At 38.3% G+C, this 15936-nt stretch overlaps 1 protein-coding gene across 6 annotated transcripts in view; it reads left to right on the plus strand.

The window, feature by feature from the left end:
* The window catches only part of STAG2 (stromal antigen 2), a 128962-nt gene that overhangs the window by 2418 nt on the left and 110608 nt on the right, over nt 1-15936 (plus strand). The gene's annotated exons all lie outside the window — the stretch shown is intronic.

Genomic DNA, 15936 nt, shown 5'->3' on the forward strand with positions numbered 1-15936 from the left:
AGCTTCTTTTCCTGTTTAGTCCTAGTGGTTAGTGTCGAAAGAAGAATAATCGAGGTTTCTTGATGAAACCTGGTGCGGTCCAACCTCTGCCTTTTTTCTGTTGTCTTTTTTCCTACTCCGGGCTGTTGGCGGTGTCAGCACCGCTGCTGGGGGCGGGGGTGGAGGGGAGAAAGAGTCGGGTTACCGAAGTGCGTCATTCCTGGCTCTAGCAGGGCCTGCTCGGGAGCTGCTGGTGTTTGTTACTGTCCTCGCAGCACTTTCCTGCCAACCTTCTCTCTCTGCGTATTGGTTAGAAGCAAGAGCAGGAGGCGGTCTTCTATCTGTAGCCTAGCGCGTTGCGTTTCAGGGTATATGTGAACTTATTAAAAAAAAAAAAACCGGCCCTGGAAAGTGGATACATTTCTGTTTAATGACATACAATTCAGGTAGTTTAGACTTGCTTTCATGTATTTTCCAATGAACGGTGGGGTTAATTTTGAACATTTTAAACCACTTAGTTAAAATGCCTGGGTTTCTTTTTTTTTTTTTTACGTTGATATCAATCTATAATTAGGAATCAGAGGGACCAGTTAAGGCATAAGTGTTCAGCGGTTTTTCAAGTGGCTGAATTGTAATTCTATGACACGTTATGTTAAATTGTTTTTTTTCGTCTTGAGCCGAGGTGCTATAAGAATGCAAGTTAATTGCAAATATTTAAGTTCATTTTCATCACATATTCCTTTTTATTCTTGTAGGTATAATTTTAAATATGCCCTTTGGATCTTATGGACATTATTAAAATTCTTAAAGATGGCTATTTTTTTTAACTGATTTCTTAAATTATCCGCCTAACAAGTAGTTATGTAGGGTGACAGTTACGTTGCTAAATTCTTGACTTCTTGCTAGTCTTTGATACTTCCTATCTTTGGATTTTTCTTGGTGTACTTATTGAGCACAGTGTCTTCTTAATTCTTTTCTGAAGATAATAATTGGAGAGGGAGTGGTGGGAGGTAGAGATGAAACAAAAGTGGCCTTGAGTTGATTGTAGCTGGATGATGACTACAGGAGAGCCCATTGTACTCTTATTCTCTCTACTTTTTTGTGTGTACTTGAAAATTTCCATAATTAAAAAAATTTGAAGAAGAGATTTCAAATTGTCTTGGAATTTTGGTGTAATGACGTAAGTTTATATTTACATATCAGTTATCTGCATGGAAAACTTCGCCTTGTATATAAGTACTTACACAAGCCTGATATACAAACTTTCAAAAAAATATTTAAATTTAACCAATTTAGAATAAGCAATATAAGTTCTTACAAATTGGCTGAACTTTAAATGTTAGTAACTTAGTCTGTAGTCAACTTTTAGTTTTTTTAAGCCTTTGAAAACGGGAAAATTCCATTCTCAAAGTTTGTAAATTCTGCTAGTTGTCTATTTCATTAAGTTGGAGTTACAGTGAGTCAGTATGAAAGGGATTTACTATTAATAGGAGGGGCTTTGGCGGTTGCAATAAGTGACAGTGGAAGGGATTCGGGTGCCCTAGGGCGCATTCCTGGTAGGAAGATAGAGGTAGGAGTTGAATTCAGTTTCAGTATTTGGTGTTTAATGAATGGGTAGAGATGAGGATTGGAAAAGAAATGTACTTATTAGCCATTCTTTCCCACTGTGAAATAACTAGCATTCTAAGGTATCAGAGACTGGCAGTGGGGGTGGGGTGGATTCTTTTTTTTTTTTTTAACTGATATGAAAATGAATGTTTACCTATAAAATGAGTTAAATCCCACCCCTTACTTTAAGGATTTGGTGCTGTAGTTAAAAGTAGGTTTGTAAAATATTCTAACCTTTTCTATAAAGGACATTCTGACCATTACCCATCAACAGAAAAAGTGCATTGCAATTAAAATCATCAGTTCCCTTAATTAGTATATTTGTGAATTGCTCCTACACTCTTTGAAGGTAAGTGCCTTATTTTCTGCAGTTCTGTTTTGTTCAGCGTCGTGCTTTTTACCCCTACGAGATTTTTGAATATATGTCGAAGTTCTAAAGGGAATCCAAAATAATGGGTATTTAATTTTTATGTTGGGTGAAGTGTGTTCCCTCATCATTATTAAAGCAAAATTTCACCCTCGTCTAGGAACAGATATTTCATAACTGTTAATATTAGTCTGTATATTCATATTCAACATTTTAGTTTTAGAAGAATGGTGTGAGAAGACAGATTACATATTTTGAATGCAAATAATCTTAAATAGGTGATGAGGATTGTGGCTTCGGATTTATTGTGGCAAGGTAACAGCTAAACTACTAAGCCAACAAATTATGAGTTTGGTAACTTTGAAGTGTATTTAGTTAGGATTTTTTTTTAAGCTCAAACACTCCAGATTTTAATGAGATTAAATCCTATATTTCTTTTTCATTATTTTCTTTTTCAGTCTTACTTTATTAACTGGTGGTTGTCTGAGGACCTATGTATTAAAATGGGTAGGGAGGGGTGAGGAGCAGGCTTAGGCTCAAATAAATTATCTTTTGGGAATATAGTGTTAGATGTGAAAATATGCCTTGGACAGTTTAGTAGTGCTTAATATTCTGCATGTTTAACTGATGCCACCCACAGTCATGTGTGGGAAGGGAGTAAACAGTGAATAGCGTATTCTTTTTGCTTTTGGTTCTTTATAATAGATGGAAGACTCCAGTTTTTGATGCTGTAAGTTAACTTTTGAGTTTAAAATTTACATTAAATGGACACAATGAGCTGTTCATTATATCTTAGAAGGATATGGTTCACATCTCTTTAATGTGGTGACTTTTGTGCCTCACAAGTTGGAAAAAAAACAACCTGGTCGTGTATTAGCACTTTGCAATTTGCTATTAGTAGATTATTCAAGTACTTGAAATGACAGTTTATTGTACAGTGGAGCACTGTTGTAAACCTATTTTGGAAGTTGCGGAGCTTAGTAAAGGAGAGGGATAGTCCCAGTTAGCTATGGGTATCATTATATACTGAAATGTGATTAATCATTGGAGAATAAAGAAGAAACTTTAAAGATCTAGGCTATTTTAAAAGTTCTTTACATTTTCCTTTTGTAGTTTTCTACATTTGTTACATGCATAGGGCTTTTAATTTGTGGTTCAGCCAGTATTGTCCCTGCATAATATTTTCTCTGTATCTCCGGCTATCATGAGTGGTGGTTATTGCATGTTCTTTCTGTTTGGCAAAGATAATGTGAGAAAACAAAATTGTCAGTTAGATTTTTTTTTTTTTTACATCTCCTGAGTTGCCTGCTTTGCATTTAATTGAACCAAATTTTATATTTTTTCAGTGTAAGTGCTGTTGCTTGTGGAGTCTTAATTTTTGAATATGTGCTTAAAAAAAAACTACGTCTCTTTAGCAGGTGTGGTAATCTGCTACCTGAACTGTGTTCCTGATGTATGCTTGCTATAGTTCTATCTTTGATACTAACCAGAAGAAAACAAGACGACTTTACATATGGTTAGTCAAGAGATTATTGAAATTGGTTTATATTCCCCATTCCTCCAAAGGAAGGAAGGGTGAATAATGTTAGTGCTGTTCTTTTTTGTTTTTAATTGGAAAATACATTATTAGGATTGATGAGACCAACTAGAGAGATTTCTGTAAGCTCTGGAAAATCTAATGTACACTCAAAGGTAAAATACCTTTATAATGTCAGACTGTTGTTAGAAGGGAAAAAAGTAAGTTCTGTTTATAATTTTTGCGTGCATAATGTTGGTGTAATGGGATTTGACCTATAACTTGTTGAATCCTGAGATATTCTAAGAAGCAGTTAATTTAGTTTGAGCTCCTCTTGAATGCCAATAGCTGTGTTTTAACATTTATTGTTTAATCTTCTTAGCTACTTTGCAAGATAGGTGGTTATTATCATTTTACAGATGGGGAAATTGAGGCTGTCAGAATAAATGACTTGTACATGATAATAATTGACAGCCTGAATTCACATCCAAATTAATTTGGCCTCAAAACCTTGGCACTTTTTTTTGTTGTTGTTAAAGCTCACTAGTTTCCCTTAACTAAGCGGTTTAGGTCTTGGGTTATTTATCACCAGAAAGCATGTTTCATTTTAATATCGCAAAATGAAGATTTTTTTTTTCAGATGTAGTGCAAGGTAAATGCAGATTTTTACACAGGGTTAGGCGAGTTGCTGCCTAATGAAAGGTCTAAATTGTGTTTTATACTACAAGATAGTTGAAATAAATTTGAGCTTTGGTTTTGTTTGCGTGTGCTCATACAAAAGTTCGTGCAATAATATGTTGAATTGTGTTCTTGATGTTTTTGGGGGGAGGTCATACTACGGTAGATAGAGTGGTTGCACTGAATTTTTTCCCCTTACGTTGTTTATGTTCTATATAGGCTAAGTGTGTCTGAGAATAGTTCCCCAATCATTCAGCTTATTTATTGAGTGATTAGAGTTGAAATAAATATTTATTTTTATAAATAAAAATGACTTTTATAATTCGCTGCTCTGAATGATTCTGTAAGGGGATTTTGTTGTTTTTATTTAATGGTACCTTAAAAATATTTTCTTTCCTTGTGTTAGTATCTCTGTTTGGTTCTAATTTGTATTCTAGTTCATTTTTTCACTTTATTAAATTTTCCTTTTTTTTTAAAGATTTTATTTATTTGAGACAGAGAGAGAGTGGTGCGGGGAGGGGCAAAGGGAGAGGGAGAAGCTGACTCCCTGAGGAGCAGGGAGCCTGATGTGGGGCTCGATCCGATCCCAGGACCATGAGATCATGACCTGAGCCGAAGTCAGATGCTTAACCCACTGAGCCACCTAGGCGCCCCAAATTTTCTTGTTCTAATTTGTATAGGTAATAGTTAATATTGGTGTCTTGGATTATTAGTAGGTTCATTAGTGATCAGTGACAGGAATCTTGGTCTCAGCTTTCTTTGCTTTTCCTCTTTTTCTTTTCTGCTTTTCATCAACTGCAACTAGAAGTTCTCTTATCTGAAGGGCTGCTAGATGTTGGATAGCTCACCTACGATAAATTAGTGGAGATGAGGTAAAACAATGTATAATACTTTTCATAGCCATGAGTCAAATTTATATATTTTATGTTAATTATTCCCTTAAGCTTCATTTTGTGGGAAATAATTTTTCTAGTGATGCAGTCTTCTACCCAGATTCTGTCTTTGTTCAGTATTGAGTCTTTTCATCTGTATTTCCCCCTTTGTACTCCCAAGGATAACAAGACCCTGGTGTTCTACAACAGAATTATGCCCCAAGGCATCCATTGTATGTAATGAATTAGTTTCTCTCGTGTGTATCTAGAGAGATACTAGTTTTGTGCCATTCTTGGGAGAATTCAGGAAATCGTCATTCAAATCATTTTGAGTTCTCTGGTTAACATTGTGGTACCCTGGATGAGAAAGGCTGCAGAATATTAAGGGACTTGGTTTGGTGCTAAGCATAGTTTTACTTTTCAGTTACTTTCCTGTCAGTAACCTTAATATAGCCTCCACTAAAACTTATGTATGATAAAATGTGAATGTAATTGATAATATTGCCATCTCGGGATAAATTGGTTAGTGTTGATTTCAAGCAGTTAGTGCTACTTAGTTGTTTCAAAAAATTGAATGCGGGAAGTTAAATGCATAATTTTATTTGTAAAAAGGAATATTGTAGAAGCTCTCTGTTGATTATACAATTCAAAACTTTTTATAAAAAGTGTTCGACAGTGACTAACATTAGCAATAGTTAACACTAACTGAACTATTACTCTCTGTCAGACACTGTTACAAATGCTTTACATGTATTACCTCTCTTAATCTTCATGACCCTAATACCCATTACCATATGATTTATTGCTCAAACCAGGATACTTTTGAGAATGAAAGGGGACACTAACTGGATGGCATTCTGGGATAATAGTATAAACTAAGACTGTCCCAGAGAAACTAGGATGTATGATGTCCCTGATTAATATCCCATTTTCCAGGAGGAAACCAAAGCATAGGGAAGCCCAGTACCTTGCCTAATTAGTAAGTGGTAGGAGGGGATTCACAACCTCTACAATTTATTTGGATGTGAAAGTGATTTAAATGACTTTAAACAGCCACATTCTGAGAGTTTATTTTTACTCTTGGGGGAATTTCTGTTGGTGTGGGGCTGATAGTAAAAGACAAGAAACAGTGTTTTTAAAATTCTACCTAGTAGAATTTCCAGTTGGCTTTTTTCAGGTGACTATTGGACTTTTGAGTGACTGTTTAAAAACAACTTCTGAGGTCCGCTGAAATTAAAAAAAAAAAAAAAAGAGCCAAGATAGCTACTTTTACTATTTACATCTGTGTTTTTCTTACGTATGATTCAAACTCCCCTTACTGTTTCCTTGGGAGGAAATGTTAATTGTATGCTCCTTCTTGGGGGTTCTTATGTGGAAACTTTCTTCTGAGAAGAAAACTGAAAGAAGTAATTTTGTGACTAGGGAGAAGTGGCGGTAGAAAGAAAAAGGTACAGTTTAGAGATTTATTTGAAGTTAAACTGATTCTGTAACATAATTTGAGAGTTAAGTCTTGTAGAGATTGAAGTGCCATTTCTTTTATTTAAAGATTTTTAATTAATAGAGCATGTGCGCGAGAGGGAGCACAAGGTGGGGAGTGGCAGAGGGAGAGGGAGAAGCAGGTTCCACGCTGATCAAGGAGCCCAATGTGGGACTCGACCCCAGGACGCCGGGACAGTGACCTGAGCCGAAGGCAGATGTTTAACCAGCTGAGCCACCCAGGAGCCCCTGAAGTGTCATTTCATAAGATTAATAGTTTTATTTTTGGGTGACTTTTGTAGTTGTCTTCTGTTCCTGCCTGTTTATATTTGTGGTACATCCCACCCCCCCAAAAATGATTACTGTAGGTGATTTCAAACATTTGGAGAAATGATTTCAGCATGATCGCAGATTATACTGTATTGTAAACTAAGATCCCCCCTTTTTTTAGTGGGGGTGAGTGGTAGAGAGCTGATCTTTTGTTTAAAAATTACTGTTTTTTTGGGGCGCCTGGGTGGCACAGCGGAAGCGTCTGCCTTCGGCTCAGGGCGTGATCCCGGCGTTGTGGGATCGAGCCCCACATCAGGTTCCTCTGCTGTGAGCCTGCTTCTTCCTTTCCCACTCCCCCCGCTTGTGTTCCCTCTCTCGCTGGCTGTCTCTATCTCTGTCGAATAAATAAATAAAAAAATCTTTAAAAAAATTACTGTTTTTTTTTAAAGATTTTATTTATTTGAGAGAGAGCACGCACATAAGCAGGGAGAGTGGCAGAGGGCAAGGGAGAAGCGGGCTCCCCTCAGAGCAGGGAGCCCAATATGGCGCTCCAGTTGGGGCTCATGGCGCTCCAGTTGGGGCTCGGTCCCAGGACCCCGGGATCATGACCTGAGCTGAAGGCAGACACTTAACTGACTGAGCCACCCAGGCGCCCCAGTAGAGAGCTGATCTTAAGAGGACTTTAAGTTTTTTCATACTTGGCTATTTTTTGGCCATTTTAATATTTTGTTAAGGAATTTGTGTGTTTTATCCCCTAGCTAGATCACTTTTGGCGGTTTTGTCGGTGTCAATATTTTATAAACAACTGCAAGGTTATTAAGTAGGTCTACTTAATTTTGTAAGTCTTTTCTTGAGTTCATTAAATCCATCCTGAAATTGGAAGTTGGGGGGATTGCATTTCTGACCAGATTTGTGGGCCACAGTCACTGGTAGACAGAAGGTTATTTTTTGTGGATTTGGCTTATTATGTGAAATTAATACAGTTGGTATTTTAAAAAGCTATTGCTTGTTTTTAACCTAGGGCTCATAGATAGGGTAGAGGTGTGAGAACCCTATCGAATTATGTACAAAATATGTGTTTCTTCAGGTTCTCAAAAAGGTTCATTGTTATTGGCTGGTACTTAAAGTGCCTACAGAGACAGGATATACAATGGTCAACTAGATTGCATAGTCCCTGTCCTCAGGTAACATTGTCAGTTGGGCTTTATCACCCCAAAGGGATTAAAAACAGCACTTTTAAAAAAACACTGGGTACTGGAGTTACTATATATTAAAGAATATTAGGCCAAAACCAGTAGCCATCAATGCAGATGTTTTTGATGCGGTGTCTTTAATTTGAGATTAGTGACAAGTATTTTTTTTAATATTTTATTTTTAAGTAGTCTCTATACCCAGCATGGTGCATGAACTCACAACCCCAAGATCAAGAGTTGCATGCTCTACTGACTGAGGCAGCCAGGTGCCCCTGGTGACAAGTATTTTTAAGGACTACTCTGAAAAGCTTTGGGGGAAAATTAGCAATTGAGGACTGTAAGTGTAGCCTTGGAATGCTTCAGTCTTTGGTGGTTGTTAATAAATGAAATTAAAAGAGCCCACGATCATCCCCTATAAGTAGTTACTGTTATCCAAAAGTTGAGATCTTATGGTTTTGTGTAAAAGCAAAAGAGGCAATCGGCACTTTTTTTTTTGAAGATTTTATTTGTTCGGGAGAGAGAGAGAGAGAGAAAGCACAGGCACAAGCAGGGGGAGCGGCAGGCAGAGGGAGAAGCAGGCTCCCTGGGAGCAAGGAGCCTGATGCAGGACTGGATCCCAGGACCCCGGGATCATGACCTGAGCTGAAGGCAGATGCTTAACTGACTGAGCCACCCAGGCATCCTGGCAATCACTGTTATATGGCACACTTGTGTGTCTTTATTTCACATTCTAAATCCTTGCTTTTATTATTATTTTTTAAAGATTTTATTTATTTATTTGACAGAGACAGCCAGCGAGAGAGGGAACACAAGCAGGGGGAGTGGGAGAGGAAGAAGCAGGCTCTTAGCGGAGAAGCCTGATGTGGGGCTCGATCCCAGAACTCTGGGATCACGCCCTGAGCCTAAGGCAGACGCTTAATGACAGCACCACCCAGGCGCCCCTAAATCCTTGCTTTTAAATAGGAATTTTGGGATGCCTGGCTAGCTCAGTTGGAAGAAGATGCAACTCTTGATCTCAGGGTTGTGAGTTTGAGCCCCATGTGGGTGTAGAGATTACTTTAAATAAATAAACTTTAAAAAAATAGGGACTTAAGCTATATATTTTTGTGTTTAAGTTTTTGACTTTGAATACTTTGTTAGAATGTTAGCTTGAAATGTCTTTGTAGCAGTATGTGATACTCATTAAATTCATTCTATATATAATACATATGATGATTTAGGTTTGATATATTTGAAGTATTTCCATTTAAGGATGGGGATTATGATATCCTCTTTGCTTGGATCTCTGATCTTTTCCCCTTTTTTTTTTAAAAAGCAAGAAGAGTTTTTCCACTCTCACCGATGTGTCTACTGCCTTGTACCTAATTTGCAAACTTTGTGGCAACTAGAATGTTACTACAAAGAACACGGTTAATATCCTCTTACTAAAAAAGGCCTTTTTTGTGGTTTAAAGAAATAATTTTAAAGATAGTTAGGAACATGAACCTTTGAGAATTTCCCTTTTACACTAAAGAAATAGAGAAAATGTAGGAAATATTAGCAAAGCCATAATATTTTTCCTTTGGGATATATTCCTCCCTGTTTCCACTACTCATTCAGGCCAAAAGCCATTCCTCAGACTTTATTCCTGGCAGGAAAATTGAGGAAGTGGTGGTAGCCATGGTTGGCAGGGAAGCTGAAGCATGAAGGTATGTTTTTGGAAAGCAAATTTGTCAATGACAAATGGATTTTTCCAGCTCTGTGTATATGTACTTTTTTGAGTTTTGATTAAATATCAATGCATAAAGTGCTACTATTCATTGAGGAATATTCAGTAGTTGCATTCATATTTGGGTGTTCTAAATGTACTTGAAAAATTTCGAAGGGATTATTTGGACAATATGGGGTTATATTAGAAAAGATTCTTTAGTGGGAAATTATTTCCTAAACTTTTGAAGTTAGACTGAAACACAGGTATCCAGGTTGCTGCATAAAAATAGCAAATCTAACATGAAAGGTAATTATTTATGTGTATAAATATATAGTGTTTAAATGTACAATATTGCTGAATATCCACATTTATCTCTTACAAGTAGATTGTTAACTTCTTCAGACTAGGAATTATGTTTTTATCTAATTTTGAATTCTTGTGTCATGTGGTATGTTACACAGATTCTCAAATGATAATTGAATTAAAACCTTAGGTTTTCTAGAAATTTAACCCTGCATTATAATTACATTATTAATATTCATATTAAAGAGCTGTGTGTTGGAAGAGAAGTAGTTAATTAATTTCCTCTAGTTGGCTTTGCAGTGATGATAAACTTTAAGTTTGTATCTATAAGATATCATTTACAGCATCTACTAGATGGCAAGTTGTAGTACGTTCTCTAACACTGACTTTTTTCTTAAACACCCCTGTGATGTAGTGGGTGGTATTTTCATTTACTGAGGTTCCAGAATGGTTAAGTGACTTGCCCAAGTTCACTCAGCTAGTAAGTGGCAGAGCATACTCTTGAATCCAATTCTGTCCAGTTCTAGCATACTTCTTTACATGGTGATACACTGCCTCCCAGTGGGGTGATTTATAGATTTCTTAGTGATAACTTTTTTTGGGAAAGAGAATAAAAGGAGACAATAATTGGGGCACCTGTCTGGTTCAGATGGTGGAACATGTGACTCGATCTTAGGGTCATGAGTTCAAGCCCCATGTTGGGCATAGAGCTTACTTTAAAAAAAAAAAAAGAGAGAGAGAGAGAGGCGTCTGGCTGGCTCAGTTGGTGGAGCGTGCAACTTTTGATCTTGAGGTTGTGAGTTCAAGCTCCATGTTGGGCATGGAACCCACTTAAAAAATAAACTAAAAAAAATTTTTTTTTTTAAGATTTATTTTTTTGACAGAGATAGAGACAGCCAGCGAGAGAGGGAACACAAGCAGGGGGAGTGGGAGAAGAAGAAGCAGGCTCATAGCGGAAGAGCCTGATGTGGGGCTCGATCCCATAATGCCAGGATCATGCCCTGAGCCAAAGGGAGACGCTTAACCACTGTGCCACCCAGGCGCCCTTAAACTAAAAAATTTTTTAAAAAAGGAGACAATAATCCAGAACTGTTGAGACTGAGGAGGAAGTTAAACTTCTCAAGGTAGTCAAAGGGCTTTTGGAAATTAAGTAGGAGAAAGGCTGTTTTTCCCTGCTTTGGGAATTAAAAGCACGTTTTAAAAAATACATTTTTATTTTTTTAAAGATTTTATTTATTTATTTGAGAGAGACAGAGCGTGAGTGGGGGTAGGAGCAGAGGGACAAGCCAACTCCATGCTGAGTGCAGAGCCTGACTAGGGGCTTGATCTCATGAGCCTGAGATCATGACCTGAGCCAAAATCAAGAGTCAAACGCTTAACCAACTGAGCCACCCAGGTGCCCCTAAATTTATTTTTTAATTCCAGCTTAATTACCATTCAGTGTTACATTAGTTTCAGGTGTATACTATAGTGATTCAACAATTCTTTACCCGGTGCCCATCACAGTAAAAGTACTCTTAATCCCCTTCACCTCTTTCACCCATCCCCTCACACACCTCTCCTCTGGTAACCATCTGTTTGTTCTCTATATTTATAAAGACTTTTTTTTTTGTTTGTCTCCTTTTTTTCTTCATTTGTTTCTTAAATTTCACATATGAGAGACATCATGGTATTTGTCGTCTTCTGACTGACTTCACTTAGCATTATACTCTCTAGATCCATCCATGTTGTTGGAAATGGCAAGATTTCATTCTTTATGACTAATATATATATATATATCACATCTTTTTTTTTAAAGATTTTGTTTTATTTTCTAAGTAATCTCTACACCCAACTTGGAGCTCAAACTTAAAACCCCAAGATCAAGAGTCACATGCTGCACTGACTGAACCAGCCAGATACCCCTCCACCACATCTTTATCCATTCATCTATTGATGGACAATTGGGTGCTTCCTTATCTTGGCTATTGGAACTAATTCTGCAACAAACATAGGAGTGCATACATCTTTTCCAGTTAGTGTTTTTGTATTCTTTGGGTAGATACCGAGTAGTGGAATTACAGGATCGTATGGCAATTCTATTTTTAGTTTTTTGAGAAACCTCCATACTGTTTTCCTCAGTGGCTGTACCAGTTTGCATTCCTACCAACAGCTATCAAGGATTCCCTTTTCTCCACATACTTGCTAACACTTGTTGTTTCTCTTGTGTGTGTGTGTGTGTGTGTGTGTGTTTTAAAGATTTTATTTATTTGAGGGAGAGAGAGAGAGAAAGAGTGGGATGAAGAGGAAGAAGGAGACTCCCTGCTGAGCAGGGAGCCTGATGCAGGGGTCCATCCCAGGACCCCTAGGTCATGACCTGAGCTGAAGGCAGAAGCTTAACCAACTGAGCCACCCGGGCACCCCTCTTGTGTGTTTTTTTAAGTAAACTCTACTCCCGATGTGGGGCTTGAACTCATGACCCCTAAGATCAAGAGTTGCATGCTCTACCGACTGAGCCAGCCAGGCACCCCGCTGCTTGTATTTTTGATTTTTTAAAAAGATTTTATTTATTTATTTGAGAGACCACAAGCAGGGAGGAGAGGGAGAAGCAGACTCCCCTGCTGTGCAGGGAGCCCGCTATGGGGCTCGATCCCAGGACCCTGGGATCATGACCCAAGCTAAAGGCAGACGCTTCACTGACTGAACCACCCAGGTGCCCTGTATTTTTGATTTTTTAAAGATAATTATTTATTTGAGAGAGTGTGAGTGCACTTGCTCGAGCACACCCACACGAGCAGGGGGATGGGCAGAGGGAGAAGCGGACTTTCTGTTTAGCAGGGAGCCTGATGCGGAGGCTCAATCCCAGGACCCTGAGATTATGACCTGAGCCGAAGGCAGATGGTTAACTGACTGAGCCACCCAGGCACCCCTCTTTTTTAATTTTTATTTTTTAAGATTTATTTGAGAGAGAGAAAGTGAGCGGGGGTGAAGGACAGAGGGAGAGAGAGAGAGCATCTCAAGCAGACTCCCTGCTGAGCATGGAGACCCACTTGTGGACCTGGATGGATCCCACAACCCTGAGATCATGACCTGAGGCAAAATCAAGAGTCAGACACTTAACTGACTGAGCCCCCCAGGCCCCCCAGAAAGGTTTATTTTCTACCAATGGCTGATAGAGTAAATCATTCTCAGTCTGAAGTTAACATGTGATGTTTCATATTTTGTAGCAAGCATCAAGTAACACTGAGAAGAGGGTTGGATGGGGAGAAGATGATAAAATTTGTTATATTCTACCTGCCTTAATCCTCAGTAATGTGACACCTGAATTAATTTTTAGTAGTTAGGGACGCTTGGGTGGCTTGGTTGGTTTAGCTGCTGCCTTCAGCTCAGGTCATGATCCCAGAGTCCTGGGATCGAGCCCTGCATGGGGCTCCTTGCTTGGTGGGAAGTCTCCTTCTCCCTCTGTCTGCCACTCCCCCTGCTTGTGTGTGTGTGCGCGCACGCGCACTCTCTCTCTCAACAAAATCTTTAAAAAAATAAAAAAATTTTAGTAATTAAACTTGTTATAAACTATGAAATAAAATGTTATCAAAAGCATTGTTGGCATATATCTCACTACTAGTGTTCCTACTAAAGGACAATAATACTAATAGGAACAATCTGTTCAGGTAAATCGGTCTAAGTCCAGGCAACATTATGTCAATTTTTGGTGGTATATTTTTTTTTCATTTTTCTCCTATCTCTGTTTTCTGCGCTTTTCCGCTTCCAGTGTCTTTACGATTTCTAAAATTCTCCATGGGAAGTAGAAGCGTTTTGTTGCTGATTTCCTTTTTTTAAAAAAAATTTTATGCTATTACTAACACTAGATAACCAAATGCTAGGCACTGAAATAGAAGTGATTTCAAAAAGTAACCCATTTAATCCTCCCAGCAGCCCTGTGAAGTAGGTACTATTATTATTTCCTGTTTATAATTGAGGAAACAGAGGTGCAGAGCAAAAATGAAAAATTGCCCGAGGGCACTTACCTAGGAAGTGGTGGAGCTTTGATGTGAACCCAGGTAGTCTGGCTATAGAGTCCGTGTTCTTAACGCTACATACAGCACCATACTACTGATTAGTTGACAGTAATGTGAATGGTTTCCTCACCTTGGCAGTGTATTATTTTAAGTCCTCTCTTTAATTGTAGAGTGTGTTTGTTTATCCTTACAGGAATTTTAGGGATCAGCAGAGGACTGGGCAAATTTCTGATTCTCAGGTTTCCCAGCTGTAAAATAGGTGTGATCCCATCTGCTTTATGTTATTATTTTTTTTAAAAGATTTTATTTATTTGAGAGAGAATAAGTGAGTGAGGGAGAGAAGGAGCAGGGTATGGGGCAGAGGGAGAGGGAGAAGCAGACTCCCCGCTGAGCAGGGAGCCTGATGCAGAGCTCTATCTTGTGACTCTGGGATCTATGATTTGACCCAAGCTGAAGGCAGATGCTCAGGCACCCCTTTCTGCTTTATGTTATTATGGGGATTATATAACAATACTTTTTTTGAGTGTTGTCTTATGTGCTGGGCAATATGCTGAGGGTTTTGCCAGCATGATAGATGCCCAGATAACTAATATTCTCATTTTTTGAGTACATTCCACGTGTCAGATACTTGGCGTAATATACTCCCTTTACTTCTTTATATGAAATAGGGGATGTTATGTACTCAGTTTACAGATTGGAAAACTGAGGCCTAAAGAAATTAAGTAATTTGCCCGAATAATTGGGTTCCTACCTTAGGGCCTTTGTATTTGCTGGTCCCTCTGCCTGGCTTGGTTCCTCATTTATTCAGGACATTTTTTTTCAAGTAATTAGCCTTTCAGTGAAGCATTCCTTGGTCATGTTATGTAAAATAATATCCTTTGCTTCCAGCATTCACTTTCCTCCTTAACTCTGGTATTGTGAGACTCACTAGACTTTATTTGCAAGCTGAGCCTGAATTAAACCGATTTTTAAAAAAGATTTTATTTATTTATTTGACAGAGAGAGAGAGGGAGCACAAGCAGTGGGAGTGGGAGTGGGAGAGGAAGAAGCAGGCTTCTAGTGGAGGAGCCTGATGCAGGGCTCGATCCCATAACGCTGGGATCATGCCCTGAGCCGAAGGCAGACACTTAACGACTGAGCCACCCAGGCGCCCCCTGAATTAAACTGATTTACTCTTACTGCACCAAGATGAGCATTCCCTGGAATAGAGAACTGCTGTGGCACGTGCTTGGGCCTGTTTTAAGTTGGGAATAGGGAGATCGCAAAGTCTTGTCTTACAGTTTTTAGAAGCCTTTTCTCATGAATTGCCTTCAATTCCAGGAGGAGCATGTGCGCTCAGCTTAGTTACAGTCTGTGAATTCTTTTATCTTATAGTAGAGGTCTGCCTTCCAGCTTCTTCTTACTATCTTAAGTTTCAGTCCCCTTGTTTTGCCTAAAGATTTGTTCATTGAACTTTTATGTGTATTTGTAATGAGCATAGTGTGGAGGTAGATGTGAAGTAGGGAGGTGGCTTCAGACAGGAGAATTCCTAGATTTGCCACTTATAAATCAGTAGGAAATAACATATATATAACATACGTGTATACAGATTTATACATATGTGTGTTTAAAAAACTGTCATGTATTGAAACTTGCAATAAATGATTTTTAGTTAATATTTTGATAGCACATACGTCATTATTTTATGATGTCCTGGAGTGCATACCTCTTTCTTTGTTTCTACTTCTTGAAAAATTTCTTGGAGTAATTTATGTAGTTGAAACACAGTAGTGATAATATTGTACTGTGCTCTTGCATTTAAATAGTAGCTGATTTTGGAGAGAAAGAGACGAATTAGATTTTAGGTACTTCAACCTTAAGCTGATATTATGCAACTGGAGTTCAACAGATAGAGGAGCAGGAGATACATGTTAGGGATTCCTGTGCGTTGAGTACATTGGCTTTTAGAAGCGAGAACTTATAAAAAGGATCAGAGGGTCAAGGGTGAAA

The sequence above is a fragment of the Ailuropoda melanoleuca genome, chromosome X (genome assembly GCF_002007445.2).
Source record: "Ailuropoda melanoleuca isolate Jingjing chromosome X, ASM200744v2, whole genome shotgun sequence".
Lineage (NCBI taxonomy): Eukaryota > Metazoa > Chordata > Mammalia > Carnivora > Ursidae > Ailuropoda > Ailuropoda melanoleuca.